Source organism: Loxodonta africana, chromosome 13, assembly GCF_030014295.1.
Source record: "Loxodonta africana isolate mLoxAfr1 chromosome 13, mLoxAfr1.hap2, whole genome shotgun sequence".
NCBI classification, from domain to species: Eukaryota; Metazoa; Chordata; class Mammalia; order Proboscidea; family Elephantidae; genus Loxodonta; species Loxodonta africana.
Window position 1 is genome coordinate 66,555,738 of NC_087354.1, and position 27,008 is coordinate 66,582,745.

Here is a 27,008-nt window from a genome sequence, read left to right on the forward strand (position 1 = left end):
TGGTTGGTGTCCCATCCCCTTCCCTCCCTCCCCGGCCCCCCACCCACACCATGGACTGCTTTCTGTACCAGACCATACAGGATCGTTAGTAACATTTTTTGTACTAATGACTGTTACTTGTAAATCATAATTCCCATATATCTCTCCTTCTTTTCCTTTAATTAGTACTTCATCCTCAAAAAGTTATTGATATAGTTTCACAAATACTAATTACCACAATATTGTAGCTAAAACACCAGAAAATTTGACAAAATCAGAGACTGTAGAAACACTTGGAAAATCTTGTTTATAGACTCGACAGTGATGTTTATTTTTTTATGTTGTTTTATAGAAGCACCAGCAGCAACAAAAATAACAGTATGTGGTTGCAGCACATATAGACGAAACCACATGATTCAAAGTGTCGGTGTAATTGGGTAACAATGGCATATCGGACCAGAGCACATTAGAAGGTTCAAAAGGAAGTTAGCATGGACTTTTAGCCTTGTAGGTGTACTGATACACTTAAACTGGCCTTACAAAAAATGTTTTTGTTGTTATTACTAACTACAGGGATATTTTTATAAAAATTAATAAATTTCTGCTGAAACATTGCACAAAAATTTTATAGACAGTCATTTCGGTGTTACCCCCTCTGACACTGTCACCCAGTGCAGTCGCCTCATCAACCTCCTCTCCCCCACCCCACCCCCAGTGATGCCACTGAATAGAATTACCCCATGTGGTTTCCTAGGCTGAAATTTTTACCTGAGCAGATTGCCAGGTCTTTTCTTCCGTGGAGCAGCTGGTGGGTTTGAATCACCCACTTTTCAGTTAGCAGCCAAGCACTTAATCACTGTGCCACCAGGGCTCCTAAGATGGAAGAAAAGGAGGCAAAAAGATGGCTGTGTAGCATTTATGGGAAAGACAGTTGAAGGCACACTGGAGAGGAAAAAAACCAATACTTTGCCCAATTGACGTAAAGAGAGGTGGTACCATTAACAGAAAATAAGGAAGTCGGGAGAAGGACATGTTTTTAGGTAGTATGACTTTAAGTTTTGATATGTTAACCTCGAGGTAAAATTGTGAATATGAGCAGCAGAGAATTGGAAATGTGACATTTGGCAGAGGTCAGCTAGTATTGAATATGTGAAGCTGAGGCGATGTTTGAGGTTGTGGGAGATGAAGAAATTTCCCAGGGAGACACTGAAGAGAGAAAAAGAACAAAAGACCCTGCAGACCAGCAATACGGCAGGAGAGGCACCAATTCAAAGGGGAGAACTAGGATTATTCAGTGTCTCAGAAGCCAGGGGAAAGAGTGCTTCTAAAGTAGAGGGAAACTCTGGTGGTATAGTGGTTAAGAGCTATGGCTACTAACCAAAAAGTCAGCAGTTCAAATCCACCGGGTGCTCCCTACAGGGCAGTTCTACCCTGTCCTATAGGGTCCCTATGAGTCGCAATTGACTCGATGGCACCAGGTTTGTTTGTTTTGTTTTAAAGTATAGGAGAGTTAATACTACAGAAAAGTCCATGGCGGAGGAGCTAAGAGAATTTCTGTGATTGAGAGATTCCTCAGGAAACTGCAAGTGTAATTTTATTAGAGTGGTTAATGTGAGCAATGGGTTTAGGAATGAGTGCGGTTGAGAAAGTCCAAAAGAAAGTTTGGCAGCAAGAGAATACCGTGAGAGAACACGGTAGCCTGCCCCGAGAATTGGTGAGCTCTCTGAGGAAGAAAATATTCAGAGAAAAAGCAGAGATCCCAGATATGCTCACTGCTTGGAGTCAGAAAGAGGAGGCTTGAAAAAGAGGAAAAGGATTAGTTAGTGTCAAAAAAATGTGGGGAAAAAAGACTGGGTAACAGCGTTGAATCAAAGGGCTAGGAACACCTGTGGAATATCAGGCTCACGGCACATGCTAGAATTCCGTTTCTGCCTGAAACAACTTAGACGTATAGAAAACTTCTGCAAGTTTTACAATAACAAGTTTCAAGAGCAGTTTCCCCTGAAAAGTGGGACTGCGGAGATTATAGTTTTGTATTCTACGTATAGTTGCAAAGGTTTCAAATTCTTTTATCATGAGTCCGTGTTTCTTTTATAAAGAAAAATATTCATAATTTCTAACAATCTGTCAAGGTCCATAATTTTAAACAATTTGTTTCTGGGGAGTAAAAAAAAAAAACCTGTTACCATCGATTTGAACTGCCGGCCTCTTGGTTAGCAGCCATAGCATTTAACCAGTACATCACCAGGGTTTCTTTTTGGGGCATAAAAGTAAAAAACTACTTTTTTAGGGGGGGGGGCATAGGAAGTAAAAATTGAGACAGGCGTCTTTCACGTCTTACTCTGTTTCCCTACACTTCAGAATTCTTAATGTTTTACAATTTAAGATTTCCAAAATATTGTCTCAAAGGGAAAAAATAAATAGTTGGTGCTTTATCTTATACTCTTTAAGGCTTGGTGTTGGGCGTGAGGGTTACAAAGTTCCTGCCCTCAGAGAGTGAAAAGTCTAGCAGGGAGAAGGGACCAAAGGCAAGATGGCTTTTCAATCCCAGCCCAGTGTACAGACTGCAAATGTCTTGGGGCAAATTAAGAAAAAAGTAACTGGAACTGGATGGTGAGTAGGAGAGAGATGCTAATGAAGAGTGAGCTATTTGTATCAGGTGGACACTTGAGACTGTGTTGGCATCTCCTGTCTGGAAGGGGGATGGGTGGGTAGAGAGGGTTGGAAGCTGGTAAAATTGTCACGAAAGGAGAGACTGGAAGGGCTGACTCATTAGGGGGAGAGAAAGTGGGAGTACAGAGTAAGGTGTATATAAACTTATATGTGACAGACTGACTTGATTTGTAAACGTTCACTTGAAGCTCAATAAAAATTAAAAAAAAAAACATTTGGAGATCAACTTTAAAAAAAAAAAGTGTTTTGGACAGGTGTCTCACGTATTCACTCATTTATAGCTCTGTACTGAGTGTTTAGAGTCCCTGGATGGTGCAAAATGTTTAATGCACTGGGCTGCTAACAAAAGACTGGAAGTTGGAGTCCACTCAGAGACATCTGAGAAGAAAGGCTTGGCAGCCTACTTCCGAAAAAGCAGCCACTGAAAACCCTATGGGACGCACTTCTACTTTGACACACATGGAGTTGCCATGTGTTGGAGTTCACAGCAACTTTTCGTCTTTTTTACTGAGTTTGCCTGGTTGTATGGGTATACAGTGTATAGTATGTGTGTGAGGGAGGCAGAGAGTATGATAAAAAGGACATGCAGGTCACAGTAGACTATGAAGAAGAACATGCCCTATTCCTTGGTCTATCCAGCATCTCTCCGTGGAGGAGGCTACCGTTCAATAAGACTATGAAAACTCGGAATGTGTGAATAATTTTTTCAATGACCTACAGTTAGTAAGTGACTGAGCCAGTAGCCAGGCCTTCTGCATTTTTTCATGAGGTAATCAATCCTGCATTAGCTTGGAAAGGAATTATTAAAATAATGGGGCCTAAAGGAATTGTTTATATTAATGGAAATGTGTGTATCACAATATCTCAGAGGATTTCAGATACATTGATATTTTACTCTGCAATTGTTTTTTGTCATGAATGGTCAAACTTTTTAAACTCAATTAACTGTCAAAAAAAAAAGTAACTGGAAACTTTCAAGAATGCAGTCAATAGGCTTCTGGAGACTAAAACAGGTGTGAGAAGTTAAGGAAGACTGGATGGTATTGAAAAGGAGGCATGGGGGTGCGGATAACTCATATGAGATCATCGCTGGGACAAAAAGCTCTGTATAATCTAGTGGTTAGGAGCGTATTCTCTGGAGCCATACTGCTAGGGTATGAATCCTGGCTCTATCTCTTTGTTTTTGTGTAGTTTGAGGCAAATTGTTGTTGTTGTTAGATGCTTTTGAGTTGTCCCCCTCCCCACTCATGGCAACCCCATGTGCAACAGAAGGAAACACTGTCTGATCGTGCACCATACCCATGATCAGTTGCAGATCGCACCGTTGTGATCTGTAGGGTTTTCGTGGGCTGATTTTCAGAAGGAGATCTTCAGGCCTTTCTTCCTAGTCTGTCTTCATCTTGAAACTCTGTTGCAACCTGTTCAGCATCATAGCAACACACAAGCCTCCACTAATAGACAAGTGCATTGGCAGGAATGGACCCAGGTCTCCCACACGAAAGGTGAGAATTCTACCACTGAACAAGCAGGGATAGCTGCAGTACTTGCTATATAAAGTTTCATGAGAATTAACTAAGATGTTATACATAAAGCATTTAGCAGGGTGCCAGGCATACGGTAAGTGTTCAATAAATATTAGCTATTTTTTTTATTATTATTACTCATTAAGTTACATTTATATCTGTTATCTTACAGAGTATAAATGTTGTGACCCTGGGCCTCTAAGAATTTAATGAATATTTACAGTCTACTCCCAATTATTTATGCTAATGGTACATTAACATAACGTGAATATATGGATTCATTATCAATAAACATTTCTTGAGAACACAATGCCTGCATATAGTGACCATGTGTCAGGGATGAGAAAATGAGTATGATATTATCCGTTCCTTAAAGGCTAATTGGCAAACAAAACACTAAAAGATAAATAGCAATGCAGGACAGCTTATGCCAAATCCCAAGTGTGTGCTCCAGACCAAAGTGGTTTATTAGTTTGAAGATTAGGGCAATCACTGAGGACAGGAGCAATTAGGAAAGACGCTGAAGAAATAAGACTTGAATGGACCTTGGAAAATAGGAAGGCGGTCTTATCACTAAAAGGCAACACAAATGACACACTGACATTTTAATGTTTTTCTCCGTTATTAAAATGCTAAAATGCTAATGCTCAATAAACTACCAGATCATAGGGGGGAAGCAGACAGCCTAATTAACCCTCTCCCCATGAACAATCAGGCCCTGAATGATGACTGCTTGGCCTCACTCAATATCCGTAGTTCTAGAAGCAGACCTTTATGACGACTTAGTGTTGTGACGAGGTGCCCGATTTCTGTTTGTCAAAAACAGTCCCCTGGGAAGATACTGCTTACATTTTAGGGAATCATTTAAAACACCCTCCAAGTTATGAAAATTTAAGGCAAACCGACAATCCTCACCTCTTAAAGTTCTGTACGTGTGTATTCGTGTATCTGTGCACGTGTGTGTGTGTATGTATACATACACGGCCATGTGTTTGTTGTCTAGCAACATTCGTCTTTCCCCTTTTGTATGCAACCAGGAGATCCCTTGGATATGACAAGGTTGTCCAATGGCAGGAAAAAGTACCAAACCAGGAGAGTAGAAGGAGTCTAGATAGGAGGGGGCTAAGACACATTGCAATGGCCAATAAGAATTAAGGATATTATGGGTTGAATTGTGTTTCCCAAAAAGATATGTAGAAGTCCTAATCCCCAGTGCCTGTGAATGTGACCTTATTTGGCAACAGGGTCTTTGAAGACGTAACGAGGTTAAGATGAGGTCCTTAGGGTGACCTCTAACTCAATATGACTTCTGTCTTTGTAAAAAGAGAAGAAGAGACACAGACGCACATGAAGGAGGACACCATGTGAAGACGGGGCAGAGATGTGAGTGATGCCTCTGAAGCTGAGGAATACCAAGGATTACTGGCCACCAGATGCTGGGAAGAGGCAAGGAAGGACCGTCTCCTAGACCCTTCAGAGGGAGCATGACCCCATCAACCGGCACCTTGAATTCAGACTTCTAGCCTCCAGAACTGTGTTGTTGTTGTTGTTGTTAGGTGCCGTTGAGTCAGTTTTGACTCATAGTGACCCTGTGCACAACAGAACGAAATATTGCCCGGTCCCTTGCCATTCTCACAATTGTTGCTCTGCTTGAGTTCATTGTTGCAGCCACTGTGTCAATCCATTTTGTTGAGGGTCTTCCTCTTTTTTGTTGACCCTCTACTTTACCAAGCGTGATGTCCTTCTCCAGGGACTGATCCCTCCTGATAACATGTCCAAAGTATGTGAGAAGTACAGATGTTCAGAATGGTGAGACAATAAATTTCCGTTGTTTTACACCACCCAGTTTGCGGTACTTTGTTGGTGGCCCTAGGACACTAACACAGTGGGGAGATTGGATGGAGCATCATGGTAGGCTATGGCTGGGTTTTCCTCTGGTCTTAGCCCCTCAGCACAGTACTGAGCACTGGGGACAAATGGCTGAATGTGTGCCTATGATATAAAAGAGATGTGGTCTCAGAGCTCCGGTGGGACACTGCTCAGATGATGAGAGGAGCTGAACGAACAAGGCCATGGCTGAAACTGTGGATCAATGCCCTGATATCAGAATGTGCAGGGTCCGTCTTTAACCTCATGTGGTCATGCAGTAGTGGACTGGTTACACTTCAGGTCTTCTCTCTCTTCCTGGATTGTTGTGTCAGGGCTGGTCTCCTTTTAACTGGGGAAGAACCTAGTGTTCTAGACCAAGTAGGGTACTTGGGGGAGGTCTCAGGAAATAAGGAGACTTTGTCAGTAAGAGCTGGTGAGGTCTGTGAAAGTAGAAGTAAAACTTAGCAGGTAATAATATTTAACAATTTGTATGTATTTCCTTGTTAGTGAAAAAAACAAAACCCATTGCCACCAAGTTGATTCTGACTCATAACGACCCTATAGGACTGAATAGAACTGCTCCATAGGGTTTTTAAGGAGCAGTTGGTGGATTCGAACTGCCGACCTTTTGGTTAGCAGCCATAGCTCTTAACCAGTAGTGAAAGAACCATTTAAATGTGTGAAAAACAATTTTGCCAAAGGAATATACTGGTAGTGAGGTGGTTTTACACAACTGGCATTATTGACGTTAAGAAAACGTAGACAGGGAGAGGAAACCCTGGTTGCACAGTGGTTAAGCGCTACAGCCACTAACCAAAAGGCTGGCATTTTGAATCCATCAGGCGCTCCTTGGAAACTCTATGGAGCAATTCTACTCTGTCCTATAGGGTCGCTATGAGTCGGAATCAATGGTAATGGGTTTGGTTTTGAGACAGGTAGAATAAAGTCAATTAAATGATTACATGTATTTGGCATACTTTTCTGTTTTTATTCAATGTACTATTATATTAATAAATGTTTCACCATAAACAATATAATAAATATTTAACAACACTGACCTAGATTCCCACCCATTCAGATATATTCTATTTGAATATAAATTAGCACCAGGGAAATTAATTCATTTACAAATATTTACCGAGCACCCCTTGTGTGGCAGATCCTGTGCTAGGTGTTTTAAACACAGTTGATGAATAAGGCCCAGGTAACTGTCTTTTTTTTTTTTTTTTAACTGTCTTCATAAACTAGTGAGGCAGTGCACACACAAAGATAATAAAAATAGGTAAACACTGGGTCTTACCAAGTTCCAGCACTATATTAAGTGTTACACGTAATGCTCACAAGCTTATCATATTGATGTTGTCAGGTGCAATCGAGTGGGTTCTGACTCATAATGACCCTATGCACAATAGAATGAAACACTGCCCAGTCCTGTGCCATCCTCACAATTGTTGCTATGCTTGAGCCCATTGCTGCAGCCACTGTGTAAATTCTTTCATTGAGTTTCTTTCTCTTGTTCACTGACCCTCTATTTTGCCAAGGATAATGCCCTTCTCCGGGCCCTGATACTCCAGGCCCATAACATGTCCAAAGTATGTGAGATGTAGTCTCACCATCCTCGCATCTAAGAAGCATTCTGGTTGTACTTCATCTAGGACAGATTTGTTAGTTCTTTTGGCAGTCCATGGTATATTCAATATTCTTCATCAATACCGCAATTCAAAGGCGTCAATTCTTCGGTCTTTCTTATTCATTGTCCAGCTTTCACATGCATATGAGGTCATTGAAAACGCCATGGCTTAGGTAGGTGCACCTTACTCCTCAAGGTGACATCTTTGCTTTGCAGTACTTTAAAGGGATCTTTTGCAGCTGATTGCTGCAAACCAAAGGGTCTGCAGTTCGAATCCGCCAGGCACTCCTTGGAAACTCTAAGGGGCAGTTCTACTCTGTCCTATAGGGAGTCGGACTTGACTTGACAGCACTGGGTTTGGTTTGGTTTGCTTTTGCAGCTGATTTGCCCAATGTAATGAGTTTTTTTCTTTTTATTTCTTGTCAGCTGCTTCCATAGGGGTTGATTGTGGATCCAAGTAAAATGAAATCCTTGACAACCTCAGTCTTTTCTCCATTTATCATGATATTGCTTATTGGTACATTTGTGAGGATTTTTGTTTTCTTTATGTTGAGGTGTAATCTCTCCTGAAGGCTGTGGTCTTTGATCTTCATCAGTAAGTGTTTCAAGTCCTCTTCACTTTCAGCAAGCAGAGTTGTATCATCTGCATAACACGGGTTTTTACTGAGTCTTCCTCCAATCCTGACGCCCCATTCTTCTTCATACAGTCCAGCTTCTTGAATTTTTGCTCAGCATACAGATTGAATAGGTATGGCAAAAGGATATAACCCTGAGGCACACGTTTCCTGACTTTAAACCATGCATTATCCCTTTGTTCTGTTCGAACAGCTGCCTCTTGATCCATGTATAGATTCCTCATAAGCACAATTAAGTGTTCTGGAATTCCCATTCTCCTCAATGTTATCCCTAATTTGCTATGATCTACACAGTCGAAGGCTTTTGCATGGTCATTAAAACACAGGTAAACACTTTTCTGGTATTCTCCGCTTTCAGCCAGGATCCTCTGACATCAGCAATGATATCCCTGGTTCCACTTCCTGTTCTAAATCGGGCTTGAATTTCTGGCAGTTCCCTGTCGATATACTGCTGCAGCCGCTTTTGAATGATCTTCAGCAAAATTTTGCTGGCATGTGATATTAATGATATTGTTCGATAATTTCAACATTCAGTTTGATCACCTTTCTTGGGAATAGGCATAAATATAGATCTCTTCCAGTCAGTTGGCTAGGTAGATGTCTTCCAAATTTCTTGGCAATACTTTCAGCGCAGCATCCATTTGTTGAAACCTCCCAGTTGGTATTCCATCAACTCGTGAAGCCTTGTTTTTCACCAATGCCTTCAGAGCAGCTGGGACTTCTTCCTTCAGTACCACCGGTTCCTGATCATATGTTACCTCCTGAAATGGTTGAATGTCGACCAATTCCTTTTGTCCTGTGTATTCCTTCCGTCTTCTTTGATGCCTCCTGCATCGTTTAATATTTTCCCCCATGGAATCCTTCACTATTGCAACCCGAGGCTTGAATTTTTTCTTCAGTTCTTTCAGCTTGAGAAATGCTGACTCTGTTCTTTCCTTTTGGTTTTCTATCTCCAGGCCTTTGCACATGTCATCATAATACTTTTTCTTCTTGAGCCACCCTTCAAAATCTTCTGTTCAACTCTTTTACTTCAGCATTTTTTCCTTTTGCTTTAGCTACTCGCTACAGCTGCTAACCAAGAGGTTGGCAGCTCAAATCCACCAGGTGCTCCTTGGAAACTCTATGGGGCAGTTCTACTCTGTACTATAGGGTCTCTTTGAGTCGGAATCGACTCGATGGAAGCGGGTTTGGTTTTTTGGTTTTACTCAACATTCAAAAGCAAGTTTCATAGTCTCTTCTGACATCTATTTAGGTCTTTTCTTTCTTTCCATCTTTTTAATGACATCTTGCTTTCCTCATGTATGGTGTCCTTGATGTCATTCCACTAATCTGGTCGTCGGTCATCAGTGTTCCATGCATCAAATCTATTCTTGAGATGGTCTCTAAATTCAGGTGGGATATACTCAAGGTTATACTTTGGCTTGGTGGACTTGTTCTAATTTTCTTCAGTTTCAACTTGAACTTGCATATGAGTAATTGATGATCTGATCCACAGTCAGCCCATGGCCTTGTTCTGACTGATGATATTGAGTTTTTCCATCATCTCTTTCCACAGATGTAGTCGATTTGATTCTTTTGTATTTCATCTGGCGAGGTCCATGTATATAATCGCTGTTTAGGTTGGTGAAAAATGGTATTTGCAATGAAGAAGTTGTTGGTCTTCCAAAATTCAATCATGCTATCTCTGGCTTCATTTCTATCACCAAAGCCCTATTTTCCAGCTACCGATTCTTCTTCTTTGCTTCCAACTTTTGCATTCCAATCACCAGTAATTATCAGTGCTTCCTGATTGCACGTTCAATTAATTTCAGACTGCAGAAATTGGTATAACTCTCCAATTTCTTCATCTTTGGCCTTAGTAGTTGGTGGGTAAATTTGATTAGTACTCAAATTAACTGGTCTTCCTTGTAGGCCTATGGATATTATCCTATGACTGACTGTGTTGTACTTCAGGATAGATCTTGAAATGTTCTTTTCAATGATGAACGCAACGCCATTCCTCTTGACATTGTCATCCCTGGCATAGTAGACCTTATGATTTTCCAATTAAAAATGACCAATACCAGTCCATTTCAGCTCACTAATGCCTAGGATATTGATGTTTATGCATTCGATTTTGTTTTTGATGATTTCCAATTTTCCTAGATTCATACTTTGTACATTTAAGGTTCCTATTGTCAATGGTTTGATTGTTAATTGATGTTTGCAGCTGTTTCTTCTCATTTGGAGTCATGCCACATCAACAAATGAAAGTCCCAAAATCTTGACTCCATCCACACCATTAAGGTTGACTCTACTTTGAAGAGGCAACACTTTGAGTGCCTTGCAACTTACGGGGCTCATTTTCTGGCACTATATCAGACAATGGTTCCTCTGCTGTTCATAAGGTTTTCACTGGCTAATTCTTTTAAGAAGTAGATGACCGGATCCTTCTTCCCAGTCTGTCTTAGTCTGGAAGTTCCATTGAAACCTGTCCACCATGGGTGATTCTGCAGCTGTTTGAATGCCGGTGGCGTAACTTCCAGCATCACAGCAACATACAAGCCCCTACAGTACAACAAACTGACAGACGTGTGGCTTATCATGTAGGGATTATTAATTCACTTCATAGATGAAGAAGTGAAGAGTATGAGTTTCTTGCACAAATTCACATGGCTAATCTGGCTTGAGAACCTTTGAAACATTCTTCTGTTTATATGTGGTGTATACAATGATGGACACACACACACACACACACAGTACTATCAAATCACAGAGGTAATGCTTCTCACTTGGGTGGAGATACAATAAGAGAAATCTTTCTAGAAGTCAGGCCAGAATTAAACCCTAAAAGAAGAGTCAGCGTTAAGCCTGTGGTTGAAACGAAATAGGCAGAGGCAAATCATGGAGAGCCATGTATGTCCTTCCATGGAGGTTGGACTTTTTCCTGTACTCAGGGAGAAGCTACTGAAAATTTTTATGCTGGAAAAGGACAAGGCCAGGGTTGTATTTTAGACAGACCTTTCTGATAATTTTTACAGCAGTGTATCTCAAACTTTATCATGTACATCAAAATTGCCTTAAGTGCTTTTAAAATAGTTTTCTGGGGCCACATTCCCTGAGTTGCTCATTCAGGAGATGTCTTAGTTATCTAGTGCTGCTATAACAGAAATATCACAAGTGGACAGCTTTAACAGATAAAAATTTTTCCTCTCACAGTTTAGAAGGCTAGAAGTCTGAATGCAGGGCACCAGCTAGTGGGGAAGGCTTTCTCTCTCTGTCAGCTCTGGGGCAATGTCTTTGTCATCAATCTTCCCTTGGTCTAGGAGCTTCTCAGCACAGTGACCCCAGGTCCAAAGGACACACTCTGCTCCCAGCGCTGCTTTCTTGGTGGCATGAGGTCACTCTCCTCTCAGCTTTCTTCTCTTTTATATCTCAAAAGAGATTGATTCAAGATACAACCTAATCCTGTAGAGTGAGTCCTGCCTCATTAACATAACTGCTCCTAATCCTGCCTCATTAACATCATAGAGGTTAGGATTTACAACACATAGGATAATCACATCAGATCACAAAATGGTGGACAACCACACAATGCTGGCAATCATGGGGGACACAATTCAATCCAAAACATGAGGTCTGGGGAGGGGCCTTAGAATTTGCATTTCTAGCAAGATCCAGGTGCTGATGCTACTTCTGCAGGGACCACCCTGAGAATCACTGTGGTGGAGGCTGTTCTTGAAGGAGGCAAGGGTGGAGTCCACTTAGGAAGCTATACTAGTAGTTCATTGTCGTTGTTAGGTGCTATTGAGTCAGTTCTGGCTCATAGTGACCCTATGTACAACAGAAAGAAACACTGCTGATCCTGCACCATCCTCACAATCATTGTTATACTAGAGCCCATTGTTGCAACCAGTAGGTTAGGAGAGAGAAAGGGAACATCAAAACTAGAATCTAGAACTAGAACATAAGCTATAAAGAGATTTTGTCCATTTTTCATAATTCTGTGTTTCCAGAACCTAGATCCATGCAGGGCACATAGTAGGTGCTCAATAAATATTCACTCAAAGAATAAAAGAAAAGAAGGGATAGATTCAAGAAATACTTAGGAGATAAAATTGACATTGCCTGATGATGCGGGAGGTGAGGGAGATGAAACATCAAGACTGGCTTCTAAGTTCCTAGCATGGATGAGTATGAATGACGCCAAGAATAGTGGCAGTTACTACAGGATGAAGGGCATGTTTGGGTGGAAGATGATGATCAGTTTTTGATATGCTGCATTTGAACGATACATGAGACTTCCAGGAGACTAATATTATTAGGTGTTTGGATGTGAGAATCTGAAGCTCAGGGAGGGAGGTGCTCTGGGGCGGAGATATCAGTTTGGAAACTACTGGCAAATAGGTAGTAGTTATAGCCTTGAGATTGCTGAATGAGGTAGCTCAAGGGGAGCACGCCAAGTGAAAAGAGCAAAGGGCAAGGAACGAAACAACTTTTATGGGACAGGCAAAGGAGAAAGAGCAATTGAAAGGATGAGAGAGGAAATGGTGAGGGAGGTAGGAGAGAACTGGAGAATGCCGTGTCATGAAAGTCTAGGGTTTTATCTGTTTATTTTACTTTTTATTATATAAAATTTCAAACAGGAAAAAGAGTAGAGAGGATAGGATAATGGCCTCCATAGAGCTGTCAACGATGATCAATTTGTGGCCTATCTTATTTCATTACATCTCCACCCACTCCCTCCTGCCAACTAAATTGTATTGTTTTTAAAACAAATAGTAGGCAAGATATTGTCGCATTTGGTAAATATTTTAGTATATGTTTCTAAAAGGCAAGAGTTCTTTTGAAAAGGCATCACGACTGTATCATTATCGTACTCAAGAAAATGAACAATTCCTTAATAAAATCAAATTCCCAGTAAATGTTCAAACTTCTCTGATTGTCTAATAATGTTATTTTTACAATTTTTTTCTTATTGAAGCAGGATCCAAACAAGGTCCATACATAGCAATTCGTTGTTATGCCTCTTAGGTCTCTATTCATTTATGGTGCCTTTCCCTACTTTTTTCTTTGGCTATTTATTTATGAAAGAAACAGGGTTCTATGGAATTTTCCATATTCTGGATTTGGTTGATTGCATTCCCACGGTGTCATGTAACATGTTCTTCTATTTACTATATTTCCTATGAATTGAAAATTTAGATCTAGAGGCTTGATCAATTTAGGTCCCATTTTTTTGTCAAGAATACGTCACAGGATGCATTGTGCATAAAAGAAGTTATCTCTTTTTGTGATATAGCAGCCATTGATGGTGTTATCTAGCTCTATTATTTCATTAAGGATTTAGTATAGCACTACTCTGATTCTATCATTCCTTTTCATTTATTAATTGGAATACTTTTGTAAAAAGAAGCTTCTCTTCGTCAACTATTTGTTTACCCCGAGGTATAGTTTTACAAGAGAAGAAGAATAAATGCTTGGGTTTTTATTTACCGTTTTCAACATAGTAACTTGGTTCTCCAACATCTTCAAAAAGTGATCAATGAGAGATGCTTTTAAAGTGTTATTATAAAGTAATTTATTTAGAAAATTTTGATGTATTTCAATCTATTGCATTTGTTATTATTAAAACCAGAAAAAAACAAACCCACTGCCATCAAGTCGATTGCAATTCATAGCGATTGTTATTATTATTGATGTCGAAATTGTCCTATCTTTGGACTGTAGGAGATTCTTCAAGTTGGTTCCTGAGTCTTTCTAAAATAACTCTAGTAACATTCCATAGCTTCCTTGCTTTCTGGTATGACAAGATAATCCATGGCCATCTTGGACATTTCCTGCTCCAGATCTGGAACAGTTATTTCTCCAAGGAGTCCTGCTTCCTTTTAATGGAAGATAGTATTTAAAGACTCAATTCGGGTGCTAAAAGTGTTCATTGCTATTGTGTTGGCCCTTGTTTCTAGGACTTTTCCTCCAAGAGAACTAGGGAGTATATATTTTTAAGCAAAATACATCATGAGTTCATACCGATATTTCTCAATTTAAGATTAAAGTATTTTTATTTAAATTTATATTTGTATTGCTTTTCTCTTATGCTGAAGATCTTGATTTGTAACAATATTAAAATAATTACATTTTTAACATATTTTTATGACAGTTGCAGAATAAAAATGTGAAATAGTATTACTAACCATTTGACTTCCAAAAAATGTTTAAGGGTTTTTTGTAAAGCTTTTTGGTTGTTTTTGTCCCTATGTTACATCCCCCTAGGGATGTACAGTCAGATTAGTGTATTTTTAAAGTCACTTGAAATAGTACTCTCTGTGTGTTTGTGTCACAGATTTGGTTCACAATTAAGTTCATTTGTTTCACTTTACTTTTTGTTTTTACAGTTTTTTTTTTATTATTATTACTTTTGCTTTATGTATAGGTAAAACAGTTCCATGGTTCCAAAGTCAAACCCGTAAAACATGGTATACGCAGAGAAACAGAGCTTCTATCTCAGTTCTCTATGCCTTATTCTCTCCCTCCCCCATGCAGGTATTTAAGTTTTGTTTATCCTTCCATTTTGTTTTATTGGGAGTATATATACTCATAACTATATACTCATAACTATATACTCATAACTATATACTCATATATATACATATATGTTGTTGTTAGTGTCAACGAGTTGGTTCTGACTCATAGCGACCCTATGTACGACAAAATGAAACACTGCCCACTCCTGCACCATCCTCAAAATTATTGCTATGTTTGAGCCCACTGTGGCAGCCACTGTGTCAATCCATCTCGTTGAGAGTCTTCCTCTTTTTTGCTGACCCTCTACTTTACCAAGCATGATGTCCTTCCCCAGGTACTGGTCCCTTCTGATAATATGTCCAAAGTACGTGAGATGAAGTCTTGCCATCCTCTCTTCTAAGGAGCATTCTTGTTCTACTTGTTTCAAGACAGATACATATATATGAATGTATATTTAAATTGTATATTCATGAATATATATATTTATATTATATATTCATATTTACACATACATGAATATATATATTCACATCCTTCTATATTTTTCAGATATATAATAACCTACTATACATACTTTTCTCCATCTTATTTTTTTCACTTAACAATACATCCTGGAAATTACTCCAAATATATAGACAATAGTCCTGAATCCTTATTCCAACTCCAAAGTACTCCATTGTGTGAATATACCATAGTTAATTCAAGTAGTCTTCTAGGGTTATATATCTGGGTTGTTCTCAGTCCTCTACAAAGCCAAAGTTTTTGAGAATGGAGGAATGACTAGTAGTATTCCATAAACACGAGCCATTGAATAAAGTATAGAAAACTATTCATTGGATTTGGCCATATGGAGGTCGATAATGTCTTAACCAGGGCTAGATTGTATATCCATAATCTATCCAGCAGTATGCAGTGACCCTGATTTAGCAAGAAGAGTTTCAACGGCATGATGCAAACAGAAGTCAGATTATAACAGGTTGTAAAGTGAATGTCAGATAAGAAAATGGAGACAACAGAAAGTTTAGGCTACTGTGTTCAGGCTACTGTGTGGATGGGAAGGAACAGAGAATGGAGGTAACTAGAGAAATATTTGGAAATAAGAGGGGTTTTATTTTTGTGGCCACATTTTATGTATGTAAATGGGTGAATATGTGTTTTTAGGACAGATGATACTAGAACATGTGTATTGTTTGGGGGAAGCCAGTAGAGAGGAAGAGTGAAGACTATAGGAAAATAAAAAGTATTATTGGAGGGTTGTCTTAGACATCCAGTGCTCCTATAACAGAAATACCACAGACGGATGACTTTAACAAAGAGAAGTTTATTCTCTCACAGTCCAGTAGGCTAGAGGTCCAAATTCAGGGTGCTGGCTCCAGGGGAAGGCTTTCTCTCTCTGTCAGCTCTGAAGGAAGGTCCTTGTGATGCATCAGTCTTTCCTTGGTCTGGAAACATCTCAGCCCAGGAACCTCACGTCCAAAGGACAGGCTCTGCTCCCTGTGCTGCTTTCTTGGTGGTATGAAGTTCCCAACTCTCTGCTTGCTTCCCTTTCCTTTTACCTCTCGAAACATGAAAGGTGGTGTAGGCTACACCCCAGGGAAACTCCCTTTACATAGGATCAGGGATGTGTTACAATTCCACCCTAATCCTCTTTAACATAAAATTACAATCACAAAATGAAGGAAAACCACAGAATACTGAGAATCATGGCCTAACCAAGGGGATACACACATTTTGGAGGGACATAATTCAATCCACGACAGGGACAAATACTGTAGTTTTTCATTTTTTCAGAGAAGTCTCCTGAAGCTGTTGGGAATATGGTTGGAAAATACAAATCTCCTATCCTTTAAAAAAACATGTTTTCTGAAATTTACAGGAACTCAACTCAAAAACCAGGAACTCAAGACACCATAAAAAGGCAACTTTTCACACTGGTTGATCCTTGTCCTCTTGAAACTTATAGTAAAAGAAGCAAGTATTCTTAACTGTTTTAGTTATCTAGTGCTACTATAACAGAAATTCTACAAGTGGGTGGCTTTAACAAACAGAAGTTTATTTTGTCACAATCTGTTGTTGTTGTTGGTAGGTGCCGTTGAGTCTGTTCCGACTCTTAGCAGCCCTACATACAACAGAACGAAACACTGCCCAGTCCTGTGCCACAATCATTGCTGTGCTTGAGCCCATTGCTGCAGCCACTGTGTCAATTCTCTCATTGAGGGTCTTCCTCTTTTTGGCTGACCCTCTACGTTACCAAGCATGATACCCTTCTCCAGGGACTGATCCTTCCTGATACCGTGTCCAAAGTGCGTGAGACATAGTCTCGCCATCCTTGCTTCTAAAGAGCATTCTGGTTGTTCTTATTCCTAGACAGGTTTGTTCGTTCTTTTGGCGGTCCATGGTATATTCAGTATTCTTCACCAACACCACAATTCAAAGGCGTCAATTCTTCTTTGGTTGTCCTTATTCATTGTTCAGCTTCTGCATGTTGTTAGGCTACTGAAAACACCTTGGCTTGGGCCAGGTGCACCTTAGTCCTCAAGGTGACATCTTTGCTTTTCAATACTTTAAAGGAGTCTTTTGCAGCCATCTTACCCAACGCATTGTGTCTTTTGATTTCTTGACTGTTCCTTCCATGGATGTTGATTGTGGATCCAAGTAAAATGAAATCCTTGACAACTTCAATCTTTTCTCCATTTATCATGATGTTGCTTATTGGTACATTTGGGAGGATTTTTGTTTTCTTAATGTGGAGGTGTAATCCATACTCAGGGCTGTGGCCTTTGATCTTCATCAGTAAGTGCTTCAAGTCCTCTTCACTTTAAGTAAGCAGGGTTGTGTCATCTGCACAACAGAGGTTGTTATTAAGTCTTCTTCCAATCCTGATGCCCCGTTCTTCTTCATGTAGTCCAGCTTCTCAGATTATTTGCTCAGCAGACAGACTGAATAGGTATGGTAAAAGGATACAGCCCTGACACACACCTTTCCTGACTTTTAACCATGCAATATCCCCTTGTTCTGTTGGAACAACTGCCTCTTGATCCATGTACAGATTCCTCATGAGCACAATTGACTGTTCTGGAATTCCCATTTTCCCCAATATTATCTATAATTTGTTATGATTGACACAGTCTAATGATGCCTTGGCATAGTCAATAAAACACAGGTCATCATCTTTCTGGTATTCTCTGCTTTCAGCCAGGATCCATCTGATATCAGCAGTGATATCCCTGGTTCCACGTCCTCTTCTAAATCTGGCTTGAATTTCTGGCAGTTCCCTGTTGATATACTGGTGCAGCCACTTTTGAATGATCTTCAGTAAAATTTTGTCTAGTATTACAGAAGTGTTGATGTGTGACTTCTAGGGCTAGATCACAAAACAGAAAATTTTTTCTAGTCTAGTACACTAGAAGCCCAAATTCAGGGAATCAACTCCAGGGGAAGGCTTTCTCTCTCTATTGGCTCTAGGGGAAGGTCCTTGTCATCAATCTTCTCCTGGGCTAGGAGCTTCTCAGCACAAGGACCCCAGGTCCAAAGGACATGCTCTGCTCCTGGCACTACTTTCTTGGTGGTATGATATCCGCCTGTCTCCCTGCTCCCTCCTATATCTCAAAAAAGATTAACTCAAAATACAACCTAATCTTGTAGATTGAGTCCTACCTCATTAACACAACAGCCACTAATTTCACCCCATTAATGTCATAGAGGTAAGATTTAAACACGTAGGAAAATCAAATCAGATCACAAAATGGTGAACAATCACACCATACTGGGAATCATATCCTAACCAAGTTGACACACATTTTGGAGGGGCACAATTAAATCCATAACACTTGCTATAGTACTCTATCCTCTTCAGTCCATCTCTGTTACTATCCCCTAGTTTAAGTCACTATCTTCTCTTATCTTGACCACTGCAGAAACCTCCTAACTGTCCTTCCGGCTTTCACTTTTGATTCTTCTTTGAAAAAAACAAAAAAACTCAAACCTGCTGTCATCGAGTCAATTTCAGCTCATGGCAACTGCATGTGTTACAGAGTAGAACTGCTCCGTAGGATTTTCTTGGCTATAATCTTTAAGAAGCAGATTGCCAGACCTTTCTTTTGAGATGCTGTTGGGTTGGTTTGAACCACCAAGTTTTAAGTAGTAGTCAAGCTCAAACCATTTGTGTCTTCCACCAACCTTGATCCTTCTTTTGCTGTTTTTGTTGTTAGGTGCTGTCGAGGTGGTTCTGACTCATAGTGATGCTATGTATGACAAAATGAAACACTGCCCAGTCCTGTGCCATCCTTACAATCATTGTTATATTTGAGCGCATTGTTGCAGCCACTTTTAGTTCTCCCTTTTTCTATAGCAGCCAGGAAAATGTGACCCAGATCCTGTTTCTCCCCTGCTTAAAGATTTCCAGTGACTTCCTATTGTACTTATAATAAAATCCAAAGTCCTGGTGAAGGTCCATAAATGATCTTTCTCCATCTTCTCACTGCCCCCATCTCAGTTCAAAGGTCTCCCTTTACAGAGGCCTTCCTTGGCCACCAATCTAAAGCAGAACCCTGCCTACCCTCTAAAGTCTCTATCTGTCACCTTACTCTGTTTTATTGTCCTCATAACTTAAATGATCACATCTTAAACTATCTTCTGTTTCTTTGTTCATTGTCTATTGCCACAACTAGAATGTATGTGCCAACCTAAAGAGATAACTCCTTGTTCAGTGTTGTAACCGGGTGCCCAGAGAACTGTGCCCAGCACAGAGTACCAAAAAAAAAAAAAAGATTGCAGTCAAGTCTATTCCACTCATAATGACCCTACAGGATAGAGTAGAACTGCCCAAGGAGCAGGATTCAAACGGTTGACCTTTTGGTTAGCAGCCAAGCTTTTAATCATTGGTCCACTGGGACTCCAAGCACACAGTAGGCACTCAATAAATGTTGCCTGATGTTGTTTTCTTACTTTTACCAGAGCCTTCTATAATAAACTTTCCATCCTTTTACTTATTATTTTCTTTCCAATGGTCTTCAACAAAGCATTTCAAATTAACAGCCCTGAATTTTGGTGTAGATACAACTGCAACAGTTTTGAAATGGACAAAATTGGACTTTGAGCTCCTTAAAAACAATATGCAAACTTTAGGGAGCTTAAGGCAAAGTGGAGCATCCCTGGGTTAACTGGGAAAAAAACCTGATCACCTTGTCTCAAATGAAAAAGGGAAACATTAGCCTTTCTTTTGAAAGATGAGATAACTCAGGGTATACGCTAATACAGAGCGCAAGAATCCTTCAGGAAAACAGAAGGACTTCTCCGTGGGAGAGTGGCCCTTTCCATCTACAGTTATACAAGGAAAGGGCATCCCAGGGCAGTCCTGCTGTGCTAGTGCCTAAGATGCTCTATTTTGGAGGTAAAATGTTAGCAAGCCAATTTGGCCCCAGGCCTAAGGTCAAATCTCTCAATCTGCTTTGTAGATAACGAAGATCATATTTTGACTCTCATCTGTCTGACTTCTGGGTCTGGCTCTTATTTTGGCTCCATACTCGGTAGTGGAAGTAGGTGTTATTTATTTACTGAGCGTTTTCCCAAGCCCCCCACAGATGTGCTTAAATACGTATAATTTGGTTGGACACACAAGCCTTATAAATGGAGCCCTATGAATTCCCCACTGTTTTGACTTTCAGATAAGATTGTCCATCATAACTGCTACAGTTGAATAACACTAATGAAAGTAAGTCATGCAAAACAAGGTTTTTTAAAAGAAACATCTAAAGTACATTTTGCAACCCTGATTTATACATGCCTTCGTTTCCACTGCTCATTTTGAAATACCGTTAGCAATGGACTCAAACACATTAAGACCGTAAAGACAGCACAGGACCAGGCAACGTTCATTCTGCATACATAAGGTCGCCATGAGTCAGAGCCGACTGAAGGGCAACTGACAACAACAACAAATCCCATCTTAGAGGCAAAACTCCTTAGGTCTCTTCATGGTCATGAGCCCCTGAGGCTTTCTTCTTAGTTTTTGGTCTTGGGTGCCCAGCTTCAGCAATCGTTCTTCTTTTTGCCTCTTTTCAAACAAAAGAGAAGGCATGCTTTTTTTTTTTTTTCTCCCTGTCAATGGTATGCTTTTGTTAGGTGGCATGGAGTCGAATTTTTGATTTATAGTGACCCCACGTGACACAGTAGGACTGCCCCATAGGGTCTCCAAGCCTGAAATAATGCCTTTGAATTATGGTGCTGGTAAAGAATATTGAATATACCATGGAATTCCAGAAAAATAAATCTGTCTGTCTTGAAAGAAGTACAGCTAGAGTGCTCCTTGGAAGTGAGGATAGCGAGACTTCGTCTTACGTACTTTGGACATGTTATCAGGAGAGACCAGTCCCTGGAGAAGGACATCATGCTTGGTAAGGTCAAGGGCCAGTGAAAACGAGGAAGACCCTCAGTGACACAAAAACTGCAACAATGGCCTCAAACATAGCAATGATGTCGAGGATGGTACAGAACTGGGCAGTGTTTCGTTCTGTTGTACACAGGGTCACTATGAGTCAGAACCGACTTAACGGCACCTAACAACAATAACAATCTTTGCAAAGCAAATGGTCAGGTCTTTCTCCGGTGGAGCCTCCAGGTGGGTTAGACTCACCAGCCAACCTTTTGGTTAGCACCCAAGTGCTTAACCACTTCACAACCATGGCTATGTTCAAAAGAAAAGGGTAAAAGACCTACCTAGGTAGTCTCATCCTTGAGAGTAAAGAAAGCATTGACTCTTCCCCATAACCAGGAAGAGACAACATTCTACTATACTGTTTTTCCAGGGATAATTTTTTTTTTATCGTACTTTAGATGAAGGTTTACAAACAAACTGGTTTCTCATTAAACAGTTAGCACACATATTGTTTTATGACTTTGCTTAACAACCCCACAAAATGTTAACATTCTCCATTCTCAAACTTGGGTTTCCTATTACCAGCTTTCCCGTTCCCTCCTGCCTTCTAGTCCTTGCCCCGGACTGGTATGCCCCTTTAGTTTCGTTTTGTTTTGTGGGCCTATTCAGTCTTTGGTTGAAGGGTGAACCTCAGGAGTGACTTCATTACTGAGCTGAAAGGGTGTCCAGAGGCCATACTCTCAGGGTTTCTCCAGTCTGTGTCAGACCAGCAAGTCTGGTCTTTCTTTTTTGAGTTAGAATTTTGTTCTATATTTTTCTCCAGCTCTCTCTGGAACCCTCTATTGTGACCCTATCAGAGCAGTCAGTGGTGGTGGCCAGGCACCATCTAGTTATCCTAGACTCAGTGTGGTGGAGGCTGTGATAAATGTGGTCCATTAGTCCTTTGGACTAATCTTTCCCTTGTATCTTTAGTTTTCTTCATTCTTCCTTGCTCCCGAAGGGGTGAGACCAGTGAAGTATCCCAGATGGCCACTCACAGGCTTTTAAGACCCTAGATGCTACTCACCAAAGCAGAAAGTGGAACATTTTCTTTATAAACTCTGTTATACCATTTGAGCTAGATGTTCCCCGAGATCATGGTCCCCACAGCCCTCAGCCCACCAATTTGTTCCTTCAAGGAGCCTGGATGTGTCTATGGAGTTTCCATGACCTTGCCATGTACAGGCTGTGCCAGCTTCACCAGTATTGTGTACTGTCTTACCCTTCCCCAAAGTTACCACTTATCTATTGTTTCAGGGATACATTTTGAAAGTAGAAATTATTTTAATGTATTTCTCTTTCTCTCTCTTTTTTTTTCTAATTGTGGTAAAAACATACGCACCAAAACATCCGCCAATGCAACAACTGCCACATTTACAACTCGATGGCATTGATTACATTTCATGTTGTACCATCATCATCCTTATCAACAAAACACTCCACCACCATCAACAGAAGCTCAATGCCAGCCCCCCGAAAAAAACCTCCCTTCCTCTCACTCCTAGTAGCCATTAATAATTTTTGGTTTCTAAAATAAAAAAAAAAAAAATTTTTTTTTTTTATATATGTGTTTAATGTATTTTTATCCCGCATTAAAGTTTATCTTAACTTAGGAAGCATGATCTGTTTAGCAACTCCCGTAGTGATGGCCAAATATCACAAATTGCCTTGGATACAGCATCGAGAGACTATTTCCGATCATATCTGAATCTCACCAGGCTGGAATACTTTTAAATCAAAATTTTAAAAATTCCTTAACGGAAATTTACATGTTTATTTCAACCTTTAACTTACTACCAAATAACAATTTGTACATTCTCTGGGAAAAGAATAAAACTCATTTAAATGGATACCTTGAACACTTTTCTGGAATAAGAGAAAGAGGATAATAATATGCCTAGTACTTTAAAAAGATTACCTGCCTAAGTGTTAACAGTCTAAACCATTGCAGTCAGCGATAACTGACAAATGTAATAAGGCAAAATAAAAAGCCTTCTGTGGCAGGATCTCCTAGTAATCTATCCAATATTTAGTGGTGTGCTCTCAAAAAAAATTTTTTTTTAAGCCTTATTTTGTAGCCTTTGCCAATTTTTGTGGTGTAAATACTCTTGTAGTGACCCATTTCAGGCTATAAAATTGTTTAACAACTGGTTCTCAAAAAAATCTGAAAGTTTAGCCACAAAGCCAACGTGAGCCATTCAGAGCACACTACCGCATTCATCCTCACCTTCTTCCTCCCTGGAAGAAATACTATTTTTGTTATTGTCCCGGAGGATTTTATCTTAAGAATAAATTTAAAAAAGCCCAGGTTTGTCTTGCACAAACTTGTTTAGTTTATTGCAAGATAGTCGTGGCAAGAAACACAAGAACTCAAGACATTCGTTTAGCATTGGAGAATCAGAATTGACAACTGCAATGTTAGTTTAAATGTTAGAGTCCAGATCTTTAGACTTCAGGCTGGAAAAAGGCCATTTAATGAATGGTCTTGGGGGGGATACTTGACCACCCCTTGAACTCAGGGGAGGTCCCCTGTACCAAAGGTCCGAGGTCGGTTGTGGCGAGCAATATCTCAGCAGGCTCTCAGTCTTCAGAGAGAGAGCTAGGGAGACCTTTTGCTTTTTATTGTCTTCTCCAAAAATGAGTAGAAATCCATGGGTTTGTATACCATGGGTACTGTCATGTTTACATAATTGGTATATTTTATTGTCAATTGGAGCCTTGGTGGTGCAATGGTTAAGAGATCAGCTGCTAACCAAAAGGTTGACAGTTCGAATCCACCAGCCGCTCCTTGAAAACCCTATGGGGCAGTTCTACTCTGTCCTATAGGGTTGCTTTAAGTCAGAATCGACCCGACGGTGACATGAATTTATTGCCAATTAGGGGCTTGGTGTATAATATTTATGTTCTGCTAATTTATAATAGTTTGAATTATTGCTAATTAAGGACTTGCTGCACGACATATTTACATTCTTGTTTACTACATATGTTTCAAGGCCAAAGCAATTAATTAAAATGATGGAATTTTTTAGTGACATTTAATGCTTTGTTAATTTAAAGAGATTTGATTAATATTATATTCCAACATCACAGAGTTCAGGTGCAAAGCCCAATTTAGGGAAATTATTTACAACCCACTTCACATGCTCTTATTATCTATTTCCAAGGTTAGAACAAATTTCTAAAGACTTAGAGTTAGTGGTTAAAGAGTATTATAGAAATATATGTGTTTCTATGTCTAAGTTCAGAAATTCACAATTTTTAACCTGACATTTTAAGTGAGTTATACATAGGTGTTTAAAAGCAATACAAAAACGCATCATAAGAGTGTAAAAGCCTTATAGAAGCATACATAATAGTGAAGTGATTTGAGAACATTACAAAAAGTATACATCACAGTTGTAGTGCCAATTTGCCCATATTAAAAGCAAAAACTGACATTTTCAGCCACCCTTGCAAATAGGAGAGGCCTTACGACAGTTCTCATCAGTCAGATGTAGGCAGATCTTCTGGTGGGAGCAGGGATGACCTAGCACAGATGGTGGGGTGGTGTTGTCCCAGAGCTTTCCTTAAAAGGGCTTCAGACTCTTTTTGTCTTTGATCTTTTCTTTTTTCCCTGCCTGGAATGCAGATATGATGACTGAAGCTCCTGTTAGGCGCCGTCGAGTCGATTCCAATTCATAGCAACCCCGTGCACTACAGAATTAAACACTGCCCAGTCCTGCGCCATCCTCACAATCCTTGTTATGCGTGATCCCATTGTTGCAGCCTCTGTGTCAGTCCACCTCGTTGAGGGCCTTCCTCTTTTTCACTGACCCTCAACTTTACCAAGCATGGTGTCTTTCTTCAGGGACTGATCCCTCCTGGTAACATGTCCAGAGTATGTAAGACATAGTCTCACCATCCTTGCTTCTAAGGAGCAATCTGGTTGTACTTTTTCCAAGACGGATTTGTTCGTTCTTTTGGTAGTCCACTTTGCATTCAATATTCTTCCCCAACACCACAATTCAAAGGTGTCAATTCTTCTTCAGTCTTCCTTATTCATTGTCCAGCTTTCCCATGCATATGAGGCAATTGAAAACATCATGGTTTGGGTCAGGCGCACCTTAGTCCTCAAGGTGACATCTTTGCTTTTCAACACTTTAAAGAGATGTTTTGCAATGCACTGGACAAATCAAGGGTATAAGCACACATTTGGGATGTGATACCTATTCAGAATCCAAGTTAGGAATCATTCTAAGCCCAAGCCATATCCTCCATGAGGGTATTTTCTCTGATCCATATACCAACAACAGGGAGTGGGGTCAATCACTTCTCTTTTGTAGCCTGCCAACATCTCTTCACTATCCCAAATACACATGGAGTCTCGCACAATTTTACCAACATTAGACAGCAACACTTCAACAGATTCAGTAAGGCAGGAATCCTCAGGACATTGCTGCATGTAGAAGGATTTGATCTCTACTGGAAATCGACACAGCTCATTAATGGTGTTTTCCATCAGTCTCTCAGGAGCTTCTGGGATATCGTCTCCAAATTCACAGAAAGTTCCATCTTCTTTCTTTATATTGTGTTCTTTTTGCCACACAATGGCATCTGAGTAGTTCATCTGTTTAAAAGGCCATTTGGGGCACTTGAAGTTCAGGTTGAGGTCATACGCTATGCTTGCCGTGGGGAATTTAAGACTCTGTCCACCACATCACAAATCAAGTCCTCCAGTCAGGCCAGGAGCTCCTCAAAGGCCAGGAAAGGGCACTCTGCTTCTACGTGAGTGTACTCTGCCAGGTGCCTTCATGTTCTGGATTGCTTTGCCCTGTATGACTATGTGATGCAAAACTTTTCTCCAAGCGCTGGGATGCAGGTCTCCGGGTACAACTGAGAGGACTGTGTCAGAAACGCCTCTTCCCCGAAATAGCCAAGCTTGAAGAGTGTGACACCACATTCTATTCGTGTTTGCACTAATGTTGGATGAGTAACTTCATAGTACCCCCTGTCAGAGAAGTAACTTCTGAAGAGCCTGGTGACCAGTGACTGGACTTTCAGGATTTTTGGACTTGTTTTCTCCTCACGTTATCATGTGTCTGTTGTTGAGCCGGACATTGACATCAAACTCCTTGTTAATCAGGTTATCGGCTCCTCTAGCAGGGGCCAACCCAAATAGTTCCCAGCAGTCACAGCTCAGCTTATGGCCCCCTGGAGTCTGCTTGCCCTTTGGGGTAAGGTTTAGCATTCCATACACTGCATCACTACTCTCGGTGGACAAGATCACTGCATTGTAACACTGACGCCGCTCATCTGACAAGACTTCCTGGAGATATCTTGTACCATCATGCAGCACCAGAAACATTAAATTCTTTCCTTGCCTACGCAGCCTGTAGACCCAGCCAAACACCTTTACTCTTTGGCCTCTATGTGTTTCTAATGCATTAATCTTTGCATGTTTTGGCTTTGGAAGACTTGCATCATTTTTAATGGTAATCTTCTTTGCTTCTTCCAGGTTTTTTTTTCTCTTCGGAAATTTTCTTTTGCCCCTTTCTTTTCCTGGGATTCACTCTTCATTTGTTCCTTTTGCCACATTTTTCTACTGTTTTTCATCTGTGATTTAGGAATAAAATCCCACCTCTCATTTTCTTTTTGTGAATCTACATAAAATGGTTAGGAAACGGTTCTTTTCCTACTGTCCTCAAAGTCTTTAGACCTGTTTTAAAAGGTTTCTCTTTGGTTCTATCACCTGTAGCATCATTTCCCTCTTGATCTGAGACATATAGCTATTCTAGTACCAT

General features: G+C 40.2%; 1 pseudogene; it reads right to left on the minus strand.

Moving 5' to 3' along the window:
• LOC100656144 (asparagine--tRNA ligase, cytoplasmic-like) overlaps nt 1–27,008 on the minus strand; it is a 62,560-nt pseudogene extending 35,552 nt beyond the window's left edge.